This window comes from Cornus florida, unplaced genomic scaffold (assembly GCF_030987335.1).
Source record: "Cornus florida cultivar Cherokee Brave unplaced genomic scaffold, ASM3098733v1 CherokeeBrave_3.0.0_Hap2_Chr05, whole genome shotgun sequence".
NCBI lineage: Eukaryota > Viridiplantae > Streptophyta > Magnoliopsida > Cornales > Cornaceae > Cornus > Cornus florida.
The window spans coordinates 110,562,682-110,584,517 of record NW_026775575.1 but is presented as its reverse complement, the minus strand read 5'-3'; the positions used below and the strand labels follow the sequence as shown (position 1 = coordinate 110,584,517).

General features: G+C 41.0%; 1 long non-coding RNA gene across 1 annotated transcript; it reads left to right on the top strand.

The window, feature by feature from the left end:
- Nucleotides 1–18,548: 18,548 nt before the first annotated feature.
- On the top strand, nucleotides 18,549–21,475 carry LOC132308548 (uncharacterized). The gene is made up of 3 exons (XR_009482443.1): nucleotides 18,549–19,080; nucleotides 19,729–20,656; nucleotides 20,772–21,475. It is a non-coding gene; the product is annotated as an uncharacterized LOC132308548 (long non-coding RNA).
- The last annotated feature ends 361 nt before the right edge of the window (nucleotides 21,476–21,836 follow it).

Below are 21,836 nucleotides of genomic sequence, written 5' to 3'. Positions count from 1 at the left end.
TAAAGTGTCAACACTAAAGCGCCCAATTCACTAGTTGCCTCACCTGCTCTTATATTCTTTGAAGAGGAAGATCTGAAACTCATTTTTGATCTTCTATTTCCTTTAATATATATGGCTAGAAACAACGCATAATTGGACTTCAAAATCAACTGCTATTTGACCTTTTTCAAAGGTCTCATCTCGGAGTTGTTCATGAACTGACTGAGATAATTAGAGTTTGTAGTGAGAGAAAGGGGGAGTGTGAAATTTGGGGTAATACTACTTTAGTCCTTTCAATTTTTTAATATTTTATAATAAAAGTCATTAAACAAATTTGGAAAATAATAGTCTTTTCAAACATTTTTAACGGTGTTAATGACGAAAAAGTTATTTGGGGTCTGAATGATAGTAATTTTCAAAAGACGAAGGCCTTTTTATGTGATATTTGGCCAAATCTAAAAAGGGTGTCAATGAAATTATCCCAAAAAAATAAGATTCAATGCAATATAAAAATATATTGTGAGTTAATTAGAAAAATACTATAAAATCTAAAAAAAACAAAAATAACAAACATCTAATTCTAAACTCAAAATTAATAATTTATTTTTGATTATATGAATAAAATGATAAAAAATATATTATTAATATATATATAATGTATTATATTATAATTTTGTTTGACGTAACCATGAAGTGTCCTATTATTATTTTATATAGTGTCATATTGTTACAGGGCTAAATTACACCACGAATTTTTGCCTCTATAATGGCACTTGGGGCTACCAAGTCTCAGCCAACACAACAACACAATACGCACAGTATAGAAATGTAAAGAAGGCACACACAGTTTATAGGGACAAACCCCAACCTTTGCTCATATTAAACATATTACAAAGGAACATGAGTTCGTACAAGGAACAACCAAGGCTCACACCCTCTTCTCTGTCCCCTCTACAAAGCCCACCTTAGCATTATATAGGTCACTCTCAAAACCGCCCATAACTGCCCACTAAGATGATGGATGACACCCCCATCCACCTAGGGTCGTGCTGACACCTTCTAAATGTGCCAGCACTATAATGCAGTTGACAAGCCCAACTGCTAGACTTGTTGGCATGTTCTGCTCATGCCACATAACCACAAGAAGTTACATTCTGCATAGTGGAGGAAACCACCCCTAACCGCCTGTGTGTTGGTCCTCTCAGAATTGTGCCACATGCTTGGGAGGTTACTCAGCACTCCCCCACTTCCCATGATGAGTGGGAAGTGCTAGTAACTCCCCCCAACCGACCGAGCCCACTAAGCCACCACCTCTTGTAACCGCAAGCCATGACTTTGTGTTGTCCATGCTCTAGCCACATCTGAGTCAACCTTGTGAACCTAGCCCAAGTCCACCAATCTGCACCCACATATATATGTCTTTGAGTGCACGGCGTGCCAAGCCATGCACGTCCGTGCGCACGCTCGGGTGCACACCAAAGTGCACGTCGGCGCACACACTACTGCCCTTCTTCGCGCGCCATGTTTGAACCCTCATGCGCCCGTGGCTGTACACCCACCTGGACGCCCATGCACACGGCGAGCTAGACGTTCGCGCACACTAGGTTGGACGCCAGCCCGCACGCCCACCTACATGCCCGCACGCGCGCTGCTGCACACCAGCGCGCGTGTCGGTGCCCACTTATTTGCCCTTCAATATCTTGGATGCTCCCCACTTGTGCAACTATCTTGGAGTGGTGCAACACGTGCCCATGCACGTTGGCTAAGCCCTCTAAGCAAGCCATGCCATAGCCCAACCGATGTGCTCAACAGACCTCCCCTAGTATAGTCTTAAGGAAATCCAGCACTCTGACAGGAGTAAACATCACCCATGCTTGAGGAGTCATAATGGCCTTTCAGGCCTTTCCTGACATCCAAATTGAGTGCTGTCTGCGCCAACCAGCTTCTATGGACTCAAGGTACCTCCCATAAAGATCCCGAGTCAAAACTCCAAGTTTCACTTTTCGCCATATTTACGAAAGTGCCACTGAACACCCCCAGTGCACGCCGAGCATCCTTTTAAGCATCTTGTGTGCACGCTGAGCATCTTGTGCACGCTGATAACCCCTTGAGCAATCCTCATGGCTGTCTAACCAAAGCCAAAGTATTCCCAAGACATGGCATGGCCTTGAAATGCCCATGTCTTCCCTTGGACAACCGTCAAGGGGCTAACAAACCACCCCCACCAGAAGAAGTCGACGCCCTCGTCGACTTGTCCAAGTGCTCCCTTACCTGTTTCTCAAACTGCCATAATGTCACATCCCTTTCCCAACTCGACTCTACTTCACTGCATCCTTTCCATTGCACCAAGTAATCATTTCTGCGATTTTTCTTACTCTGACCCTGGGTCCGGTGAGACAAAATCTTCTCCACCTCCTTGTTAAACTGCAACCGAATAACAGGTGGCGCTCTCTTAGCCTGCTGTCTTGATGTATCTGCAGTGTCCTCATGAAAAGGCTTGAGAAAACTCACATGAAAAGTAGGATGGATCTTCAGTCTCTCAGGTAACTGTAATCTGTAAGCAACATTCCCCACTTTCTTCACAACTTCAAATGGACCATCATAAATCTGAATCAGCCCTCTATGAACAGTCTTGCTGCTTATCTTCTTCCAAATCTGTGGAGTTAACTTCAACAGAACCTTGTCTCCCACTTGGAACTCTAATGGCCTTCTTCCTTTATCTGCATACTTTTTCATCCTTCTCGCAGCCTTGGCAAGGCTGTCCTGTGCCTCCTCCACCATCTCTTGCATGGAACGGGCATATCGGTATGCTGCAGGGCATCTTTCACCAGTCCTCTGCACTGCCACCTCCTGTGGTGTGCGAGGTTGTTGCCCTATTGCCAACTCAAAGGGACTCATTCCTGTTGCTGAAGACCTGTGCAAATTATAAAAGAATTGTGCAGTGTCTAGCAACTCCAGCTAATTTTTCTGACTTGCAGTGACATAGTGCCTCAGATATTCTTCCAATAACTGGTTCATCCTTTCAGTCTGTCCGTCAGTCTGAGGATGGTTTACTGTGGAGAACTTCAGTTCAGAACCCATCAAGCCAAATAGCACTGTCCAGAACCTTCCCGTAAATCTGGTGTCACGATCACTAACAATATCTTCGGGCAAGCCAAAATATTTCACCACAAACTTATGAAATAAACCAGCAGCAACTTCCGCTGGGCATGCATGTGGTGCAGCAATAAAAATTGCATACTTAGAGAATCTATCTACAACCACAAAAATAGATCTCATACCTTCCACCTTAGGAAAACCAGAAATGAAGTCCATTGAAACTGATTGCCATAGACGCTCTGGTATAGGCAAGGGTTGCAGTAGCCCTGCCTCCTTCTTCCTCTCATGCTTGTCTTTCGGACAGACCAAGCAAGTCTTGATATATAACCCTATGTCATCCTCCATCTTGGGCCAGTAATATAATCTGGATATCAACGCCAACATTCTATCCACCCTTGGATGTCCAGCCCACTGAGGATCATGCATTTCCCGCATTAGTTCCCGTCTCAAACCTCCAACAAGAACATATAATCTACCTCCTCTGGCGTAGAGTAGATTATCTTCAATCCAGTACTTTCTGACTTCACCATCAGTAACCTGTTGCTTTAGTTTCTGATAGGCATTGTCGGACTGAGATTGCTCTTTGATTCTGTCAAGGATATCAGTATACACCGTTGTCAACGACGCCACATACTCTTGCACTTCTTTCATACTCAAGGCATCAACAACCTGATTCTGCTTTCCAGGTCTGTGAACCCATACAAAATTGAACTCCCCAAGAAACTCTTGCCAACGAGCTTGCTTTGGAGTAAGCTTTTTCTGTGTCTTGAAGTAGGTATTGGCTACATTATCAGTCACCACTGTAAAATTGGTACCTAACAGATAGTGTTTCCATGCGTCAAGACAATGTATCACTGCAGTCATCTCCTTCTCGTGAGTTGTATATCTCTGTTCAGCATCCTTAAGCTTCCTGCTTTCAAATGCACATGGGTGTCCTTCTTAGACTAGGACCCCACCAATTGCTCTATCAGAGGCATCAGTATGCACTTCGAATGGCAAACCAAAGTCAGGCAGTCTCAAGACCAGTTCTGTAGACACTGCCTGCTTAAGCATCTCAAAAGCATTTTGGCACTCCTCAGACCAAACCCACTGTTTGTCCTTCTTCAGCAAGTCCGTTAAAGGACTAACCTTTTTGGAATACCCCTTTATAAACTTTCTGTAGTAGTTTGCCAACCCTAGAATAGATCTCAACTCTGTCACTTTGGTAGGTGCAGACTAATCAAGGATGGCTTTCACTTTTCTCTCATCCATTCTGACATGGCCCTTACTGATCCAATGCCCCAAAAACATCATTTCTTGGCGACAAAACTCACACTTCTCCTTTTTGACAAATAACTGAAACTCCTTCAGTTTTGAGAAAACCTGTAATACCCCGTATTTTATTTCAGAGTTTAGTTTATTTAAAAAAATTCATTTATGTGAGGATTTCTTTACTTATTATTGTGCATGCTACATTATTATATTAAGTTCATTTAAATGTGCATGTAAATTAATTGTGTATGTTAAAAATAATAAATTTATTCATTTAATTATGCATGTATTATTATTAATAATTTTATTTGTTGGTTATGCTTATATTAATCATTATTAGTTAATTAAAGTATTATATTTGTGTTATAAAGTATTATAATGTTATAATGTATTCTTATGTAATAATAATAATAATAATATTAATAGTTTAATAATATAATAATAATATTAATATAATAATAATAATTATAAAGGTTTTATTAATAATAATATTAGTAATAATAATATTAGTATTAAATCAATGTAATGATGGAAAATTAAATATTAGGATAGAATTTCATTTACTATGGTAGAATGGTGGATCAAATAACTTGACTATGATTTGCATTGCCTTAAAGCCATATAGGTAGGAATGTTGGAAGTTAATGAAAATTTAGATATTTGTATTATATATATTATATAAATTGTATATATATATTAGTTAGCCATCTTACCTTAAGGCAACTCACTTAAGTTAGAAAGCTTAGAAATTTCAGAAAGCTATTTTATAAGAGTGAAAGGAAGAGAGAGAAAGAAAGGAGCTTGGACCGGTGTAGGGAATTTACCCGACTACGCGCAACCGGCGGATTTATTTTAAATCCAAAAAAGCAAGTTATTATTTACTTTTCCCCTTTGAATCCATAAATTATTCATTTAATTTATTTCGGGTTTTTAGAGACTAGAAACCATGCTAGGAGTTTCAATAAATTATTTTTAGTTTATTAAAATAATGTGTTTTAATTATTAAAGAGGTTAGTTATTTATTTATTAGCCTATGTAATTAAAATATAGCTGAAAATAATTAAATAAGGCTTTAGGGATTTTTCTAGAATTTTCTAGATTTTTTCGGGGCTTTTCTGCAATTTCTGGCGAGCCTCCGGCAAGGATTCCGGCCACCGGCAGTGAAGAAGATGACCGGAGTGATCCGGTGTGCTGCGGCGCATGGTAGGTTAGTGCGCGCGTGCATCCTGGCTATTGGTAGAGTCTGATTGATCCGGTACATTGCAGTCCATGATACTGCAGTACACCCGGATCAAGAACCTTTGGATTAAGTAGATTAATCCAATGCAGCATGCCCACGGAGAATCGGTACAACCGACCAACCAGCACACGCCACGTCAGCAGGAACCATTAGTGCGCGCGTGGCAGCGCGCGCGCGCGTGGCTGATGCCAGACGCGCGTGGAGGCTCGTGGGAGGTTCTAGACGCGCGTGAAGGCGCGTGTAAGCGCGTGCGCGTGTGAGAAAAGTGGCGGCGCGTGTGGGGAGGCTCTGGGAGGCGCGTGAGGGCGCGTATGGGGTCTCTACAGCTACTGAAAAAGTCCAGAATACCCCTAGGGACTGTTTTGTAAATTCCAGAACCTTAACCTTGGATTTTTAGGTACTGTGTTGGTATTTACGGGTTTAACGGGCCACGAAATTATTATTTTAACACCCGTTACTTATTCTTATGACCAATTAATCTTTTCTAAGCATTTATTGGCTCGTTCACAGTACGGATACTAATGTGATTTATTTAACGACATTGTTAAATATAAATAGTGTTATTATCGTATTAAATGGTATCAAACATTACTGTTAAATTAAATAAGGCCATGGTTTTAGTCAGATAAATTATCCATGATATCTTATGGGATGTTTATACTGTTAATTGATATATAAACTATGATTATTATGCTGTGTGCATTTCAGGAAATAAATGGACTGTTTAATTATGTCGCATTTATATTATATGGATGTATTGCCATATAGAACCATATGAGCTGGCTAATAAGTTTAGACTCATTTATACCTTATGCATTCGTTGCTATAGACAGATGTGTGGCTGTCGGGGTATGTGGTTTAATATTATTGGCATGTGTTGCCTAATTGACATACTCGGTATATTTATTAATATTGTTGGCATGTGTTGCCTAATTTATATGCTCAATATATTCATCAGTACTTTGCGAGGTGTTATCACTGTGTAGTTCGTTATAGTCTGTGTTGTCAGTACCGTGCACCATGTATAACAGCTGATTTCCCGGGTAGGGAAAGGCGACACTTAACCACCTAGTGTGAGTCTAAGTGATCACCGTCTATTCTGGTTGAGGTCATGTTATACATTGGATGGTTCCCTTAGGATGTATACAGATATAGTACTCATCCGGATATAAATGATTAATTTATTTGATTCTCTGATTTGGGTCATAGTAGAGAGGACTTGCTCGTGGGGTTGACCCACCATTATTGTTATTTCAGAATACGGTCAGTACTCGTTCCAAGGTTGAGGTTAGCAGTGTGGGACCACCATCCGAACTCATCTACTCTTACGATCCAGTTCAGGGTAGAAGTTTTATGTATTACTTCAGTTTCAGTTTTTATTTACTTTTGACGTTGAACTCTCAAGGTTATATTTAGGGATCATTGACATAGGATTTCCAAGTTGTAATGAAGTACGGTATTAAATAAAGGATGGATGGATGTTGTATTATTTAGTGTTCCTTTCCTGTCTAAATTCTTTTATTATCATCATTTTGTATTCCATGTTTGTATATTGCCAATTGTTTTTGATATCCCTCGTTTTTCGTGTATAAGCCTGATCAACTTATGCGTGGAAAATGTGGGGGTGTTACAGTTGGTATCAGAGCATTCCAGGTTCGAGTGTCTTAGGGATCTGTGATTACTATACTTCCGCGTTGTGTATTATGATAATTAGAGCCTAAGTATTAGGGTTCTTTGTATTCTTTTAGTCGGTCCATTATAATGTACTGACGTTAGATTTTTTTTTGAATTTAAAAGAAGGATGTCTCGGCGTGGGACAAGGAATGCGAACCATCATCGCAGTATTTCCCCAACTCAAAATGAGAATCAGGAATTTTCCCCTCAAGTTGCTGATATCATTGCACGAGCTGTAGCAGCAGGAGTAGCATCTGCTCTACGAAACCAGCAACCTCCTCCGATAGTACCTATTCCTGAACCAGTGGCACAGCCAATGTCATGGGACAAAACTCGTCACTCGTTTATCAGGGGGAATCCACCGACATTTGCAGGGTCCACAGATGTCCTGTTAGCATATCAGTGGAAACAGGAGAGCGAGCGTCATCTTCGGATGGTAATCTGTACCGAAGTGCAGAAACAGATGCTAGCTACGTTTATGCTGATAGGCAATGCATTGCAGTGGTGGGAGTCTATTACTACTGTCGAAGAGAGGACCAGATTGACGTATGCTGAATTTCAGACTCGCTTTGACGACAAGTATTTTCCTATGTTAGTAAGATCAGCGATGAAGACTGAATTTCTGGATCTGCAACAGGAGGATATGACTGTGGCTGAGTATGAACAGAAGTTCATTAATTTGTCATTATTTGCACCAGAGGAGGTCAATACGGAAGAAAAGAAGAGAGACCGCTTTGTGAAAGGGTTGATATGGCCGATTAAAGTGGTGATCATAGGTAGTCCTGCATATACTACTTATATCCAGGTGGTTAATGCAGTCTTACAGCACTGCCAGATGAGGAGTGATTACCGGAAGTCCAAGGGAGATAAGCGGACTAACCGAGACTACCAGACAGTGGAGAAAGGAAGCAGCAGTGGTGCCAAGTCCAATGATCGGGGCAGATTTCAAGGACATCAACCTTGGAAGAAAAACAAAGGAAACCTAGATGTGCAGAGGGATGGAGTCCCTAATCAGGGTAGACAAGGTGGGATACCTCAGACCGGACAGGAACAGTGGTCGGGAAGTCAACAGAGGAGGCAGGCAGGTCCTTTTACGGGACGTTGTTATCACTGTAGAGAGATTGGGCATCCGGCCAAGATGTGTCCCAAAGCTAAGCAGGGACAGTATGGGCAGCCGAGACCTAATCAGCTGTTACCTCTACCGGCCCCACCGATGCCACGTGGGCAAGTTCAAAATGTTCCGGCACTTCCAGCACCACTATTTCCTCCGGGACAACCTCCACAGCAGTTGCATCATGGCAGAGTTTATAACTTCATGCCACATAATGCGCAGGCTCCTCAGGCTATTGAGGGTATGTTTTCTATACATGGTAGAACTGCTCGTATACTGTTTGACACTGGTGCATCACATTCTTTTGTGTCTAGATCTTTTGTTATCTTATCTGGTATGACGACTCAGTTATGTGACCAACCTCTTAATATTTATACACCATTGGGAGTTGGCGCAATTTTACGAGAGTGTAGCGGTGATATCCTTATAGATATGGGCCGGCTTCGATTTCTTGCAAATTTGTTAATGTTAGATATGCATTCGTATGATGTTATACTTGGGATGGACTGGTTATCTCAGTACCATGCTCAGGTTAACTGTTACGAAAAGTCTATTGTATTTTCTATACCAGGACAGGAGATGTATCTTCTTGTTGTACCACAACCTGATAGAGGGCCTAGCACTTATTTATTCGTTCTTGAGGAGGACTCACAGGAAGCGACTGCGGTATCTCTTGACAGCATCCCGGTAGTACAGGGATTTCAGGATGTATTCCAGGAAATTCCAGGCTTGCCACCGAGTCGAGAGATAAACTTCGTCATTGATTTAGCTCCAGGCACTACGCCTATTGCTAAGGCGCCGTACAGAATGGCACCAGTGGAGATGCGAGAGTTGAAGGATCAAATTCAGCAGTTGCTCATCCAGGGATTTATTCGTAGGAGTACTTCACCATGGGGAGCACCAGTACTGTTTGTCAAGAAGAAGGATGGATCTCTTCGTCTTTGTATTGATTACAGAGAACTGAACAAGGTCACTGTTCGCAACAAGTACCCGTTGCCCAGAATTGATGACCTGTTTGATCAGTTGAAGGGAGCTACTTACTTCTCAAAGATCGATTTGAGGTCTGGTTATCATCAGCTACGAGTCAGAGAACAAGATGTTCCAAAGACAGCATTTCTCACAAGGTACGGATCTTATGAGTTTCGTGTTATGCCCTTCGGTTTAACGAACGCTCCAGCTGTCTTTATGGACTTGATGAATAGAGTATTCAGAGAATACTTAGATCAGTTTGTCATTGTTTTCATTGATGATATTCTGGTTTACTCTAAGTCGGAGAAGGACCATGCCAGACATTTACGCACAGTATTGCAGACACTTCGAGAACATCAGTTGTTTGCGAAGTTTGAGAAATGTGAATTTTGGCAAAAAGAGGTCAAATTTCTGGGACATGTAGTGTCAGAAGAAGGGTTAGCAGTAGATCCAGCCAAGGTTGCGGCCGTTATGGAGTGGGGACAGCCTACCTCACCGACAGAGATTCGCAGTTTTCTGGGATTGGCGGGGTATTATCGCAGGTTCATCCAGGGATTTTCCAAAATTGCGGGTCCACTTACTCATCTGACTAAGAATGTACCATTTGTATGGGATGATTCTTGTCAGACTGCTTTTGCTGAATTGAAGAGTAAGTTAACTTCTGCACCTGTCTTAGCCACACCTCAGAGTGGAATCGAGTATTTAGTATTTACCGACGCTTCTCTGAAGGGTTTGGGTTGTGTGTTGATGCAAGAAGAGCGACCAGTTTCTTATGGGTCTAGGAAGCTTAAGCCTCATGAGCTTAATTACCCGACTCACGATCTAGAGCTCGCAGCAGTGGTTTTTGCCTTGCGTATTTGGAGACATTATCTTTTGGGGGAGACTTTTCGATTGTTTAGCGATCATAAAAGTCTACAGTATTTGTTCACACAGAGGGAACTGAATATGAGACAGCGCAGATGGTTGGAGTTCGTGAAAGACTATCACTTCTCTATACAGTATCATCCAGGGAAAGCGAATGTTGTAGCAGACGCACTCAGCCGCCGACCCTATGTCAGCCTTTCAGCTTTGTTTGCAACAGAGTGGGATGCTTTGAAGACTGTTGATGAGTTAGCAGACGCTTTTATGGCTTGTGTGGTAGTAACTCCTTCTATCATTCATCAGGTCATTCAAGCGCAACTCTCAGATCAACAGTGTATTGATCGGGTTTCGGAGTTAGCCTCCGGAGATGTTCCTTTTTATTCTATAGGGACTGATGGAGGATTGAGGTACAAAGGACGTTTAATTGTGCCTTCAGCTGACAATTTGAGAAATGTTGTGATGAGAGAGACACACATTTCTCAGTTCTCTGTACATCCAGGGGGAGACAAGATGTATCAGGACATGAAACGCCAGTTTTGGTGGGCCGGCATGAAAATAGATATAGCTATCTTTGTCTCTAAATGTAGCACCTGTCAGATGATTAAGATTGATCATCAGAGACCGCCAGGATCGTTACAGCCACTTCCCATACCAGAGTGGAAATGGGAGAGTATTTCCATGGACTTCATAGAGGGATTACCTGCTTCACAGCATAATCACAACTCTATTTGGGTCATTGTTGATAGATTGACCAAGTCCGCTCATTTTCTGCCTGTTCGGTCAAACTTTACGTCAGATTAGTATGCTAAGCTGTATATTGCAGAAATGGTGAAAATTCATGGCGTACCATTGTCCATCGTATCAGATAGAGATCCGAAGTTTGTATCAGGATTTTGGAGGAACTTTCAGCAGGCTTTGGGTACAGAACTTTATCTTAGCACTGCTTATCATCCTCAAACAGATGGACAGACTGAGCGAGTTAATCAGATTTTAGAAGACATGTTGCGGGCATGTGTTCTTGATTTTAAGGGCAATTGGGAGGAATATTTGCCGCTTTCAGAGTTTGCTTATAACAATAGTTATCAGAAAACTATTGGTATGGCACCATTTGAGGCTTTGTACGGTAGACCGTGTAGGTCTCCTGTCTGTTGGCTTGGAGTTGGTGAGAACAGCTTTTTGGGTCCTGAATTTATTAAGGACACGTCAGAAAAGATCGCTATCATTAGGGATCGGATGCGTACAGCTCAAAGCAGACAGAAAAGTTATGCTGACCGTCGAACTCGTGCTTTGGAGTTTAAGGTTGGTGATCAGGTTTTGCTTAAGGTTTCTCCTATGAAGGGAGTAATGCGGTTTGGGTCAAAGGGTAAGTTATCGCCTCGTTTTGTGGGTCCTTTTATGATTACAGATCGGATTGGGGCAGTAGCTTATCGTCTGGCTCTACCAGATAATCTTCATAGAGTACATAATGTTTTTCATGTATCTATGCTGCGAAAATTTCTACGGGAAGAAGATCGATATCAACACATTGATGTGGGTGAAATTGAGTTGCAACCCGATGCAACCTATTTGGAACAACCTTACTGTATTCTCGATCGTAGGAATCAGATACTGCGCACGAAGACTATTCCATTAGTACGTGTACAGTGGAGTCATCATAATGCTACAGAGTCTACTTGGGAACGGGAAGATATTATCCGTGCCAAGTATCCAGAGCTTTTTAATACAGGTATGTAGTGAATTTTGGGGACGAAATTCCGTTATTAGGGGGGGAGAATGTAATACCCCGTATTTTATTTCAGAGTTTAGTTTATTTAAAAAAATTCATTTATGTGAGGATTTCTTTACTTATTATTGCGCATGCTACATTATTATATTAAGTTCATTTAAATGTGCATGTAAATTAATTGTGTATGTTAAAAATAGTAAATTTATTCATTTAATTATGCATGTATTATTATTAATAATTTTATTTGTTGGTTATGCTTATATTAATCATTATTAGTTAATTAAAGTATTATATTTGTGTTATAAAGTATTATAATGTTATAATGTATTCTTATGTAATAATAATAATAATAATATTAATAATAATAATAGTTTAATAATATAATAATAATATTAATATAATAATAATAATTATAAAGGTTTTATTAATAATAATATTAGTAATAATAATATTAGTATTAAATCAATGTAATGATGGAAAATTAAATATTAGGATAGAATTTCATTTACTATGGTAGAATGGTGGATCAAATAACTTGACTATGATTTGCATTGCCTTAAAGCCATATAGGTGGGAATGTTGGAAGTTAATGAAAATTTAGATATTTGTATTATATATATTATATAAATTGTATATATATATTAGTTAGCCATCTTACCTTAAGGCAACTCACTTAAGTTAGAAAGCTTAGAAATTTCAGAAAGCTATTTTATAAGAGTGAAAGGAAGAGAGAGAAAGAAAGGAGCTTGGACCGGTGTAGGGAATTTACCCGATTACGCGCAACCGGCGGATTTATTTTAAATCCAAAAAGGCAAGTTATTATTTACTTTTCCCCTTTGAATCCATAAATTATTCATTTAATTTATTTCGGGTTTTTAGAGACTAGAAACCATGCTAGGAGTTTCAATAAATTATTTTTAGTTTATTAAAATAATGTGTTTTAATTATTAAAGAGGTTAGTTATTTATTTATTAGCCTATGTAATTAAAATATAGCTGAAAATAATTAAATAAGGCTTTAGGGATTTTTCTAGAATATTCTAGATTTTTCCGGGGCTTTTCTGCAATTTCCGGCGAGCCTCTGGCGAGGATTCTGGCCACCGGCAGTGAAGAAGATGACCGGAGTGATCCGGTGTGCTGCGGCGCATGGTAGGTTAGTGCGCGCGTGCATCCTGGCCATTGGTAGAGTCTGATTGATCCGGTACATTGCAGTCCATGATACTGCAGTACATCCGGATCAAGAACCTTTGGATTAAGTAGATTAATCCAATGCAGCATGCCCACGGAGAATCGGTACAACCGACCAACCAGCACACGCCACGTCAGCAGGAACCATTAGTGCTCGCGTGGCAGCGCGTGCGCGCGCGTGGCTGATGCCAGACGCGCGTGGAGGCTCGTGGGAGGTTCTAGACGCGCGTGAAGGCGCGTGTAAGCGCGTGCGCGTGTGAGAAAAGTGGCGGCGCGTGTGGGGAGGCTCTGGGAGGCGCGTGAGGGCGCGTGTGGGGTCTCTACAGCTACTGGAAAAGTCCAGAATACCCCTAGGGACTGTTTTGTAAATTCCAGAACCTTAACCTTGGATTTTTAGGTACTGTGTTGGTATTTACGGGTTTAACGGGCCACGAAATTATTATTTTAACACCCGTTATTTATTCTTATGACCGATTAATCTTTTCTAAGCATTTATTGGCTCGTTCACAGTACGGATACTAATGTGATTTATTTAACGACATTGTTAAATATAAATAGTGTTATTATCGTATTAAATGGTATCAAACATTACTGTTAAATTAAATAAGGCCATGGTTTTAGTCAGATAAATTATCCATAATATCTTATGGGATGTTTATACTGTTAATTGATATATAAACCATGATTATTATGCTGTGTGCATTTCAGGAAATAAATGGACTATTTAATTATGTCGCATTTATATTATATGGATGTGTTGCCATATAGAACCATATGAGCTGGCTAATAAGTTTAGACTCATTTATACCTTATGCATTCGTTGCTATAGACAGATGTGTGGCTGTCGGGGTATGTGGTTTAATATTATTGGCATGTGTTGCCTAATTGACATACTCGGTATATTTATTAATATTGTTGGCATGTGTTGCCTAATTTATATGCTCAATATATTCATCAGTACTTTGCGAGGTGTTATCACTGTGTAGTTCGTTATAGTCTGTGTTGTCAGTACCGTGCACCATGTATAATAACTGATTTCCCGGGTAGGGAAAGGCGACACTTAACCACCTAGTGTGAGTCTAAGTGATCACCGTCTATTCTGGTTGAGGTCATGTTATACATTGGATGGTTCCCTTAGGATGTATACAGATATAGTACTCATTCGGATATAAATGATTAATTTATTTGATTCTCTGATTTGGGTCATAATAGAGAGGACTTGCTCGTGGGGTTGACCCACCATTGTTGTTATTTCAGGATACGGTCAGTACTCGTTCCAAGGTTGAGGTTAGCAGTGTGGGACCACCATCCGAACTCATCTACTCTTACGATCCAGTTCAGGGTAGAAGTTTTATGTATTACTTCAGTTTCAGTTTTTATTTACTTTTGACGTTGAACTCTCAAGGTTATATTTAGGGATCCTTGACATAGGATTTCCAAGTTGTAATGAAGTACGGTATTAAATAAAGGATGGATGGATGTTGTATTATTTAGTGTTTCTTTCCTGTCTAAATTCTTTTATTATCATCATTTTGTATTCCATGCTTGTATATTGCCAATTGTTTTTGATATCCCTCGTTTTTCGTGTATAAGCCTGATCAACTTATGCGTGGAAAATGTGGGGGTGTTACAAAACCAATCTCAAGTGTTTTAAGTGATCTTTCAATGACTCACTATAGACTACAATGTCATCCAAGTAAACAACAACAAAGCGATCGATGTAGTCATAAAACACATTATTCATTAAGTTGCAGAAGGTTGCCGGGGCATTAGTTAGCCCAAACGGCATTACAAGAAATTCATAAGACCCATAACGAGTTACACATGCAGTTTTGGGTTCATCTCCTTCTGCTATACGCACCTGCCAGTAGCCTGCATGTAAATCCAACTTAGTAAAGTAGGATGCCCCTGACAACCTATCAAATAAATCAGCGGCACTGGGCACTGGGTACTTGTTCTTCACAGTCACCTTATTCAGAGCCCTATAGTCCACACACATCCGCATTGAGCCATCTTGCTTCTTCTGGAACAACACTGGCGCGCCATACGGTGCATTGGATGGTTGAATATAGCCAGACTCCAGCAACTCATCCAACTGTCTACGCAGTTCAGCCAGTTCTGAAGGCACCATCCGGTATGGGGCCTGAGCAGGAGCCCTTGCACCCGGCTCCAACTCTATCTTGTGATCAACAGCACGTCGAGGTGGCAATTTCTTGGGTAGTTCTGGTGGCATCACTTCTGCAAATTCCTCTAGAATTTCAGCAACAGAATCCGGAACTTCAACAAGCTGGTCCGGTTTGATCTCTATCATAGCTACAAGAAAGGTAGAGTCTCCCCTCTTCAAACCTGTTTTCACTTGCAATGCAGAGATTATTTCGATGCAGCCATATTTACGATCTTCCTTCTTTTAGTGCCCATAAAGAGCCACTGATGGAATAAAACATGGACAACTCCTGTCCCAAATAAAAACTCCTCCCAAATATGGCACAACTACCACTCTGGCTTTCGTAAGGAACTCAATTCCAAGAATTAGATCAAAATCATCTAAGGGTACAGCCATAAGACTAACTACGCCCTCCCAACAACCAACTTTCATAGAAGTGGTGGCCATGCCTAAGACAGGCTTGGCTTTAGAATTCACAGCTTTCATCTTATTAGCATGTGGAATTAACTTTAAATTAAAGTTACTTACTTCCCTCTGCGCAATGAAGTTATGAGTGGCCCCCGTGTCCACCATTGCCAAAACTTCCTTGCCGTTCAGCGTCACCTGAATGAACATGAGCCCTTTCAACTCCATGGACTGTTCTTCAGTAAGAGCATTCAGCATTTGCAGAGGATTAACTGGGGTTGGACCAGATTCCGAGTCTGAGTCTCCTTTTGAATCAGCGACAATAACACTCAGCTTCTCCCTCTTGGGACAGTCCCTAACACGATGGGGACCATTGCAGATGAAACAACCGTAGTTGGGCTTAGTCCCACTACTACTCCCTTTGTTATTGTAATCTGTCTTGGCCTTGACAAAGCCACCGCCTTTATCCTTCTTTTGATTCTTGTCCTTCTTCTTGTCCTTGAACCTGAAGGACTGGCCTTTGTCTTTCTTCCCCTCCTTGGACTTCTTCTTGTCTTGTGTAGTAGACCCAGTTATCTTGAAATCTACAAGACAATTTGCCGCTGTCATGGCAGTAGGAAGGTCCCTCACACCTTGCCTACGGAGTTCTGTCTGAGCCCATGGTTGCAATCCGGACATGAAATTGAACAGCTTGTCCTCCTTTGACATATTTCGAATGTCCAGCATCAAGGAACTAAAGTCCTTCACATAGTCACGAACGGTACCTGTGTGCTTCAATTTCTTCAGAGATTCCCTTGCAATCCATGCAGTGTTCTGAGGCAAGAACTGGTCCTTCAATTACTTCTTAAGGGTCTCCCAAACTTCAATCCGAGGCCTACCCGCAGAAGCATCGTCCTCTGTCCGTGTGCACCACCATAGCTTTGCATCACCAGACAGATACATACTTGTAATGGTCACATTCTCGCCATCAGGGATCCGAGCAGCCTTGAAGTATTGCTCCATGTCCCATAGGAAATTCTCCAACTATTTGGCATTTCGGGTACCACTGAAAGACTTGGGATCCGGCACCTTGATCTTCTGTGAAAGAGGATCACCACCGCCTCTGGAACTCCCATGAATGGCCCTCTTCACCAAGGACATTTCATCTTCAAGGTCTTTCAGGTTCTTCTTGAAGACATCAGTTAATGACTCAACATCTTCAGAGATACGGGTCAAGTACTCTTTGGTGGCCTGCATGAAGTCACCAAACCCATCAGGATCAGTCTTCAAGATCTTCATTTTAGAAGCCAAGTTTTCAATTCGAACAACAAAGCTCTCTGCACCATCTTGTACCTCTGTTTCTGTAGGAAAACCCACGAACTCTTCCAAATGGGAAACTCTCTCACGAGTATTACCTCCAGCCATCGTAGAACGGGGCTCTGATACCAATTGTTACAGGGCTAAATTACACTACGAATTTTTGCCTCTGTAATGGCACTTGGGGCCACCAAGTCTCAGCCAACACAACAACACAATACACACAGTATAGAAATGTAAAGAAGGCACACACAGTTTACAGGGACAAGTCCCAACCTTTGCTCATATTAAACATATTACAAAGGAACATGAGTTCGTACAAGGAACAATCAAGGCTCACACCCTCTTCTCTGTCCCCTCTACAAAGCCCACCTTAGCATTATATAGGCCACCATCAAAACCGCCCATAACTGCCCACTAAGATGATGGATGACACCCCCATCCACCTAGGGTCGTGCTGGCACCCTCTAAATGTGCCAGCACTATAATGCAGTTGACAAGTCCAACTGCTAGACTTGTTGGCATGTTCTGCTTATGCCACATAACCACAAGAAGTTACATTCTGCATAGTGGAGGAAACCACCCTTAACCGCCTGTGTGTTGGTCTTCTCAGAATTGTGCCACATGCTTGGGAGGTTACTCAGCACTCCCCCACTTCCCATGATGAGTGGGAAGTGCTAGTAACTCCCCCCAACCGACCGAGCCCACTAAGCCACCACCTCTTGTAACCGTAAGCCATGACTTTGTGTTGTCCATACTCTAGCTACATCTGAGTCAACCTTGTGAACCTAGCCCAAGTCCACCAATCTGCACCCACATATATATGTCTCTGAGTGCACGGCGTGCCAAGCCATGCACGCCCGTGCGCACGCTCGAGTGCACACCAAAGTGCACGCCGGTGCACACACTAGTGCCCTTCTTCGCACGCCATGTTTGAACCCTCATGCGCCCGTGGCTGTACACCCACCTGGACGCCTATGCACACGCCGAGCTAGACGCTCGCGCACACTAGGACGCCAGCCCGCGCGCCCACCTGCACTCCCGCACGCGCGCCGCTGCACACCAGCGAGCGTGTCGGTGCCACTTGTTTGCCCTTCAATATCTTGGATGCTCCCCACTTGTGCAACCATCTTGGAGTGGTGCAACACATGCCCATGCACGTTGGCTAAGTCCTCTAAGCAAGCCATGCCATAGCCCAACCGAATGTGCTCAACAGACCCCCCCTAGTATAGTCTTAAGGAAATCCAGCACCCTGACAGGAGTAAACATCACCCATGCTTGAGGAATCATAATGGCCTTTCAGGCCTTTCTTGACATCCAAATTGAGTGCCGTCTGCGCCAACCAGCTTCTATGGACTCAAGGTACCTCCCATAAAGATCCTGAGTCAAAACTCCAAGTTTCATTTTTCGCCATATTTACGAAAGTGCCACTGAGCACCCCCAGTGCACGCCGAGCATCCTTTTAAGCATCTTGTGTGCACACTGACAACCCCTTGAGCAATCCTCATGGCTGTCTAACCAAAGCCAAAGTATTCCCAAAACATGACATGGCCTTGAAATGCCCATGTCTTCCCTTGGACAACCGTCAAGGGGCTAACACATATTCAGTATCCTTTATTTGTGCTTCCTAGTCTTGGTTACTCACAAGAATGGTTTTAGATTGCCCAATGTATATGAGATGGGAGACTGTATGTGTTGGGTAATGTATCATTGAGTATTCTGAAGAAATCCGACACCACAATTATTAAAATAAACAAAAAATAAAGTAATTTAGTTGACTCTCAATAGCGCTCTCTCTTCGTCTGAGTCGGAATAGATCAGCCCGAAGGACGCAAACCCTAAACTCTGGTTCGATTAGGAAAATTGGAATTTATCCAAATTGTATTCATAATTTCAGATCGCAAATGATGCCGGAACCAAAAGACCGATCCACGAGGTCCACCGATGTTTCTGTGATGGTTTTTCGACATGGAATTGGTGGTATTTTGGTGGATGATCCGGAGATGGGGTCGACTGAGGGGAGTGGCCGTTCCAGGTTGTGGTGGCCTTCGGAGAGGTAGCTTGGGTACACGAACAGATACCAGATCTCCTCTCCAGAATATCACTGCCTTTGTGCGGGTAATGATTTTTTTGAAGTATTTTTGTTTGAACATCTTTATGCTTAATTAGAGACCAATTTTTGCATTTCTAAAAACTGGTTGACAATCCCACAAGATTTACAACTAGTGTTTGCCAAATATTCAAATATTCATTGCATAAAATTGTTTCTCAATTTTAAACGGGAAGCAGAAATCATTGAGAGGTAACCTCATACTGAGGATGCGATACGGATTCACTTCCTCAAGCCATGGGGTTTGAGAAAAATAGTTTTGAGCAGTTGTTAATGAAATGTCAATTTCTGATATTAGTGTTTGGCCGTGAATTTAGTTTAGAATTATCTTCCCAGAAGTGGATTCAAATTAAGTTGTACTCATAAATTTCTTTTCATTTACTAATCACTTCTGTTTTCCCAGTTAATTTAGATCTTTTTTTTCATTATAGCTATGTGTTCTTCAAGTAGTTTTAATGAACTTTCCGCTTTTTTGAAGTTTGGATTAGAGCAGATTTGATGTTATTTAAACACATTTTTCAGTGTTAGAATCTGATTGAGGAGCTATGTGTTCTTCAAGTAGTTTTAATGTTTTGAGGTTTGGTTAAGAGCAGATTTGATGTTATTTAAACACATTTTCAGTGTAAGAATCTGATTGAGGAAAGTTAATTTCATAGGGTTTTGAAAGAAAAAGAGAACGTGAAAGCTTGAGAGAAATAGAAGGACTCGAGAAATAGAAGCACTTGAAAGATAGATATTAAAGAAAGCAGGGACAGGAAGAAAAGCACCATCTGGGGACAGAGAAAGAGAAAGAGGGACAGGAAGAAAAAGCACCATCTGGGCACAGAGAAAGAGGGACAGGAAAAAAAACACCATATGGGCACAGAGCAGAAACTAGGCAACATTTCATAGTTGAGAATAATAGCCACTTAGAAACCTAAGTTTCAATTAAATGGTCCTTATCAGCCAGTTACTAAAGTAACGAAACATATAGTAATCCTAACTATTGCTGTGAGATCAAATATTGACAGTTGCCGAGAATCAACTCAGAAAACCCTCAACGCATTGACATTAATGTTCACACTCTTTTCTCAGCGTCTTCCTTCTTTGCACTCGATGAGTTCTTTAATTTTTGCAATTCGGCCATGATAACATTCCCCACCGTCTCTAAAGAGTTGAAAAGTTGCGGGTTTATCATGGCGGAATTGCAAAAATTAAAGAACTCATCAGTGCAAAGAAAGAAGAGGCTGAGAAAAGAGTGTGAACATTAATGTCAATGTGTTGAGGGTTTTCTGAGTTGATTCTCGGCAACTGTCAATATTTTTGATCTCACAGCAATAGTTAGGATTACTATATGTACAGTTACTTAGAAACTGGCTGATAAGGACCATTTAATTGAAACTTAGGTTTCTACATGGGTATTATAAATGTTGCCTAGTTTCTGCTCTGTACCTTGATGGTGCTTTATCTTCCTGTCCCTCTTTTCTTTACATTTCAAGTTGATCTTCCTTGGCAGATAGACTACTGGAGCATCTAATCGAGTTGGAGCAGAAATGCTGAGGCCAGTATTGGGCTCTCAGCTACTAGCAGTACAATTTTCTAGAGGTGAGAATTGAAATGCATTCCTTTTATGTATTGCATTTTGTTTCTTTTAGAGATTGATTTTTCTTTTTTTTTTTTCTTTTTTTTTTTTTTTTTTTTTTTTTTTCTCCCTCCTAAGGGGTCCAAACTGGTGTTTTGAGCAAATTGAAGGAGCTCCATTCGATCACCCTCCTTCAATACCACACCAGGATCTCTTCTATTTTCTTGCACCCTGAAAACTTGGCAGTTATTTTGCTCCAACTTCTCGTGTTGGGTCATTTAAGCCACTCCAAGGCCCAGAAAGCGCAGGGAATTCCTCTTGTAGGAGGGTTGGGCATCAACCACCAGTTCAAGAACGACCAACACCACTTATTGTTTTGACTTGCCCCTTGAGAGGAGTTAAATCGTGAGTTTTTGTAGCCCAGTGGCTTTTACAAGACTTTCTTAGTGGCGACACATTCTACAAGAAGACAAGTCCCTCAAGGATAAACCCAAAAGCATTTCTTGACCTCCCTTCAAGGGGATCCTAGGGAGGTGTAGGAAGAGTTGGTGGAAGACCCGAGGCGACAGAGAAAGTGACATCAAAATGGAAGTGGGATTGGCCAGCGGCAGGTGTAGTTGCACCCTGCCATTCCTGATGTGACTGGCTATTCGGAAAGAAAGAATTGAATAGAGGGTATTCCACGTTTTTTTTTAACTAGTATAGGTTTTTTTTAACTAGTTATTAGATATGTGTGTGTGTATATATATATATATCTTTTGATAACCAGAATTCTTGATAAGACCATCTTCAATGCAAAATGTCATTTAGGGCTGTCAAATTTATATTTTGAGAAGAGCTACAGCGTCAAAATGTTATATTTTAACAATTCTGCTTCAATGGTGCATTTCATCCGTGCTCCATTGGTACATTTCATCCAAAATGTTAGGCCTTACTTGGAATGTATTTTAAAAAACAGTTCTCAAGAACAGTTTTCAAAGAATCAGAAAAGAAAACAAGATTTCTAGCCTACTTGATTAAGATAATTTACAAAATAGTTTTTAGAAAACAAAAACTCATAAAACTATTGGTTGTTTTTGAAAATAGTTTTCTAAACTAAGAAAATAAATAAAAATATTATTATATCTCACTCTTTTATTTCTTTAATTTATGTTATTAACTATTAATGTGTATATATATATATATATATATATATATATATAT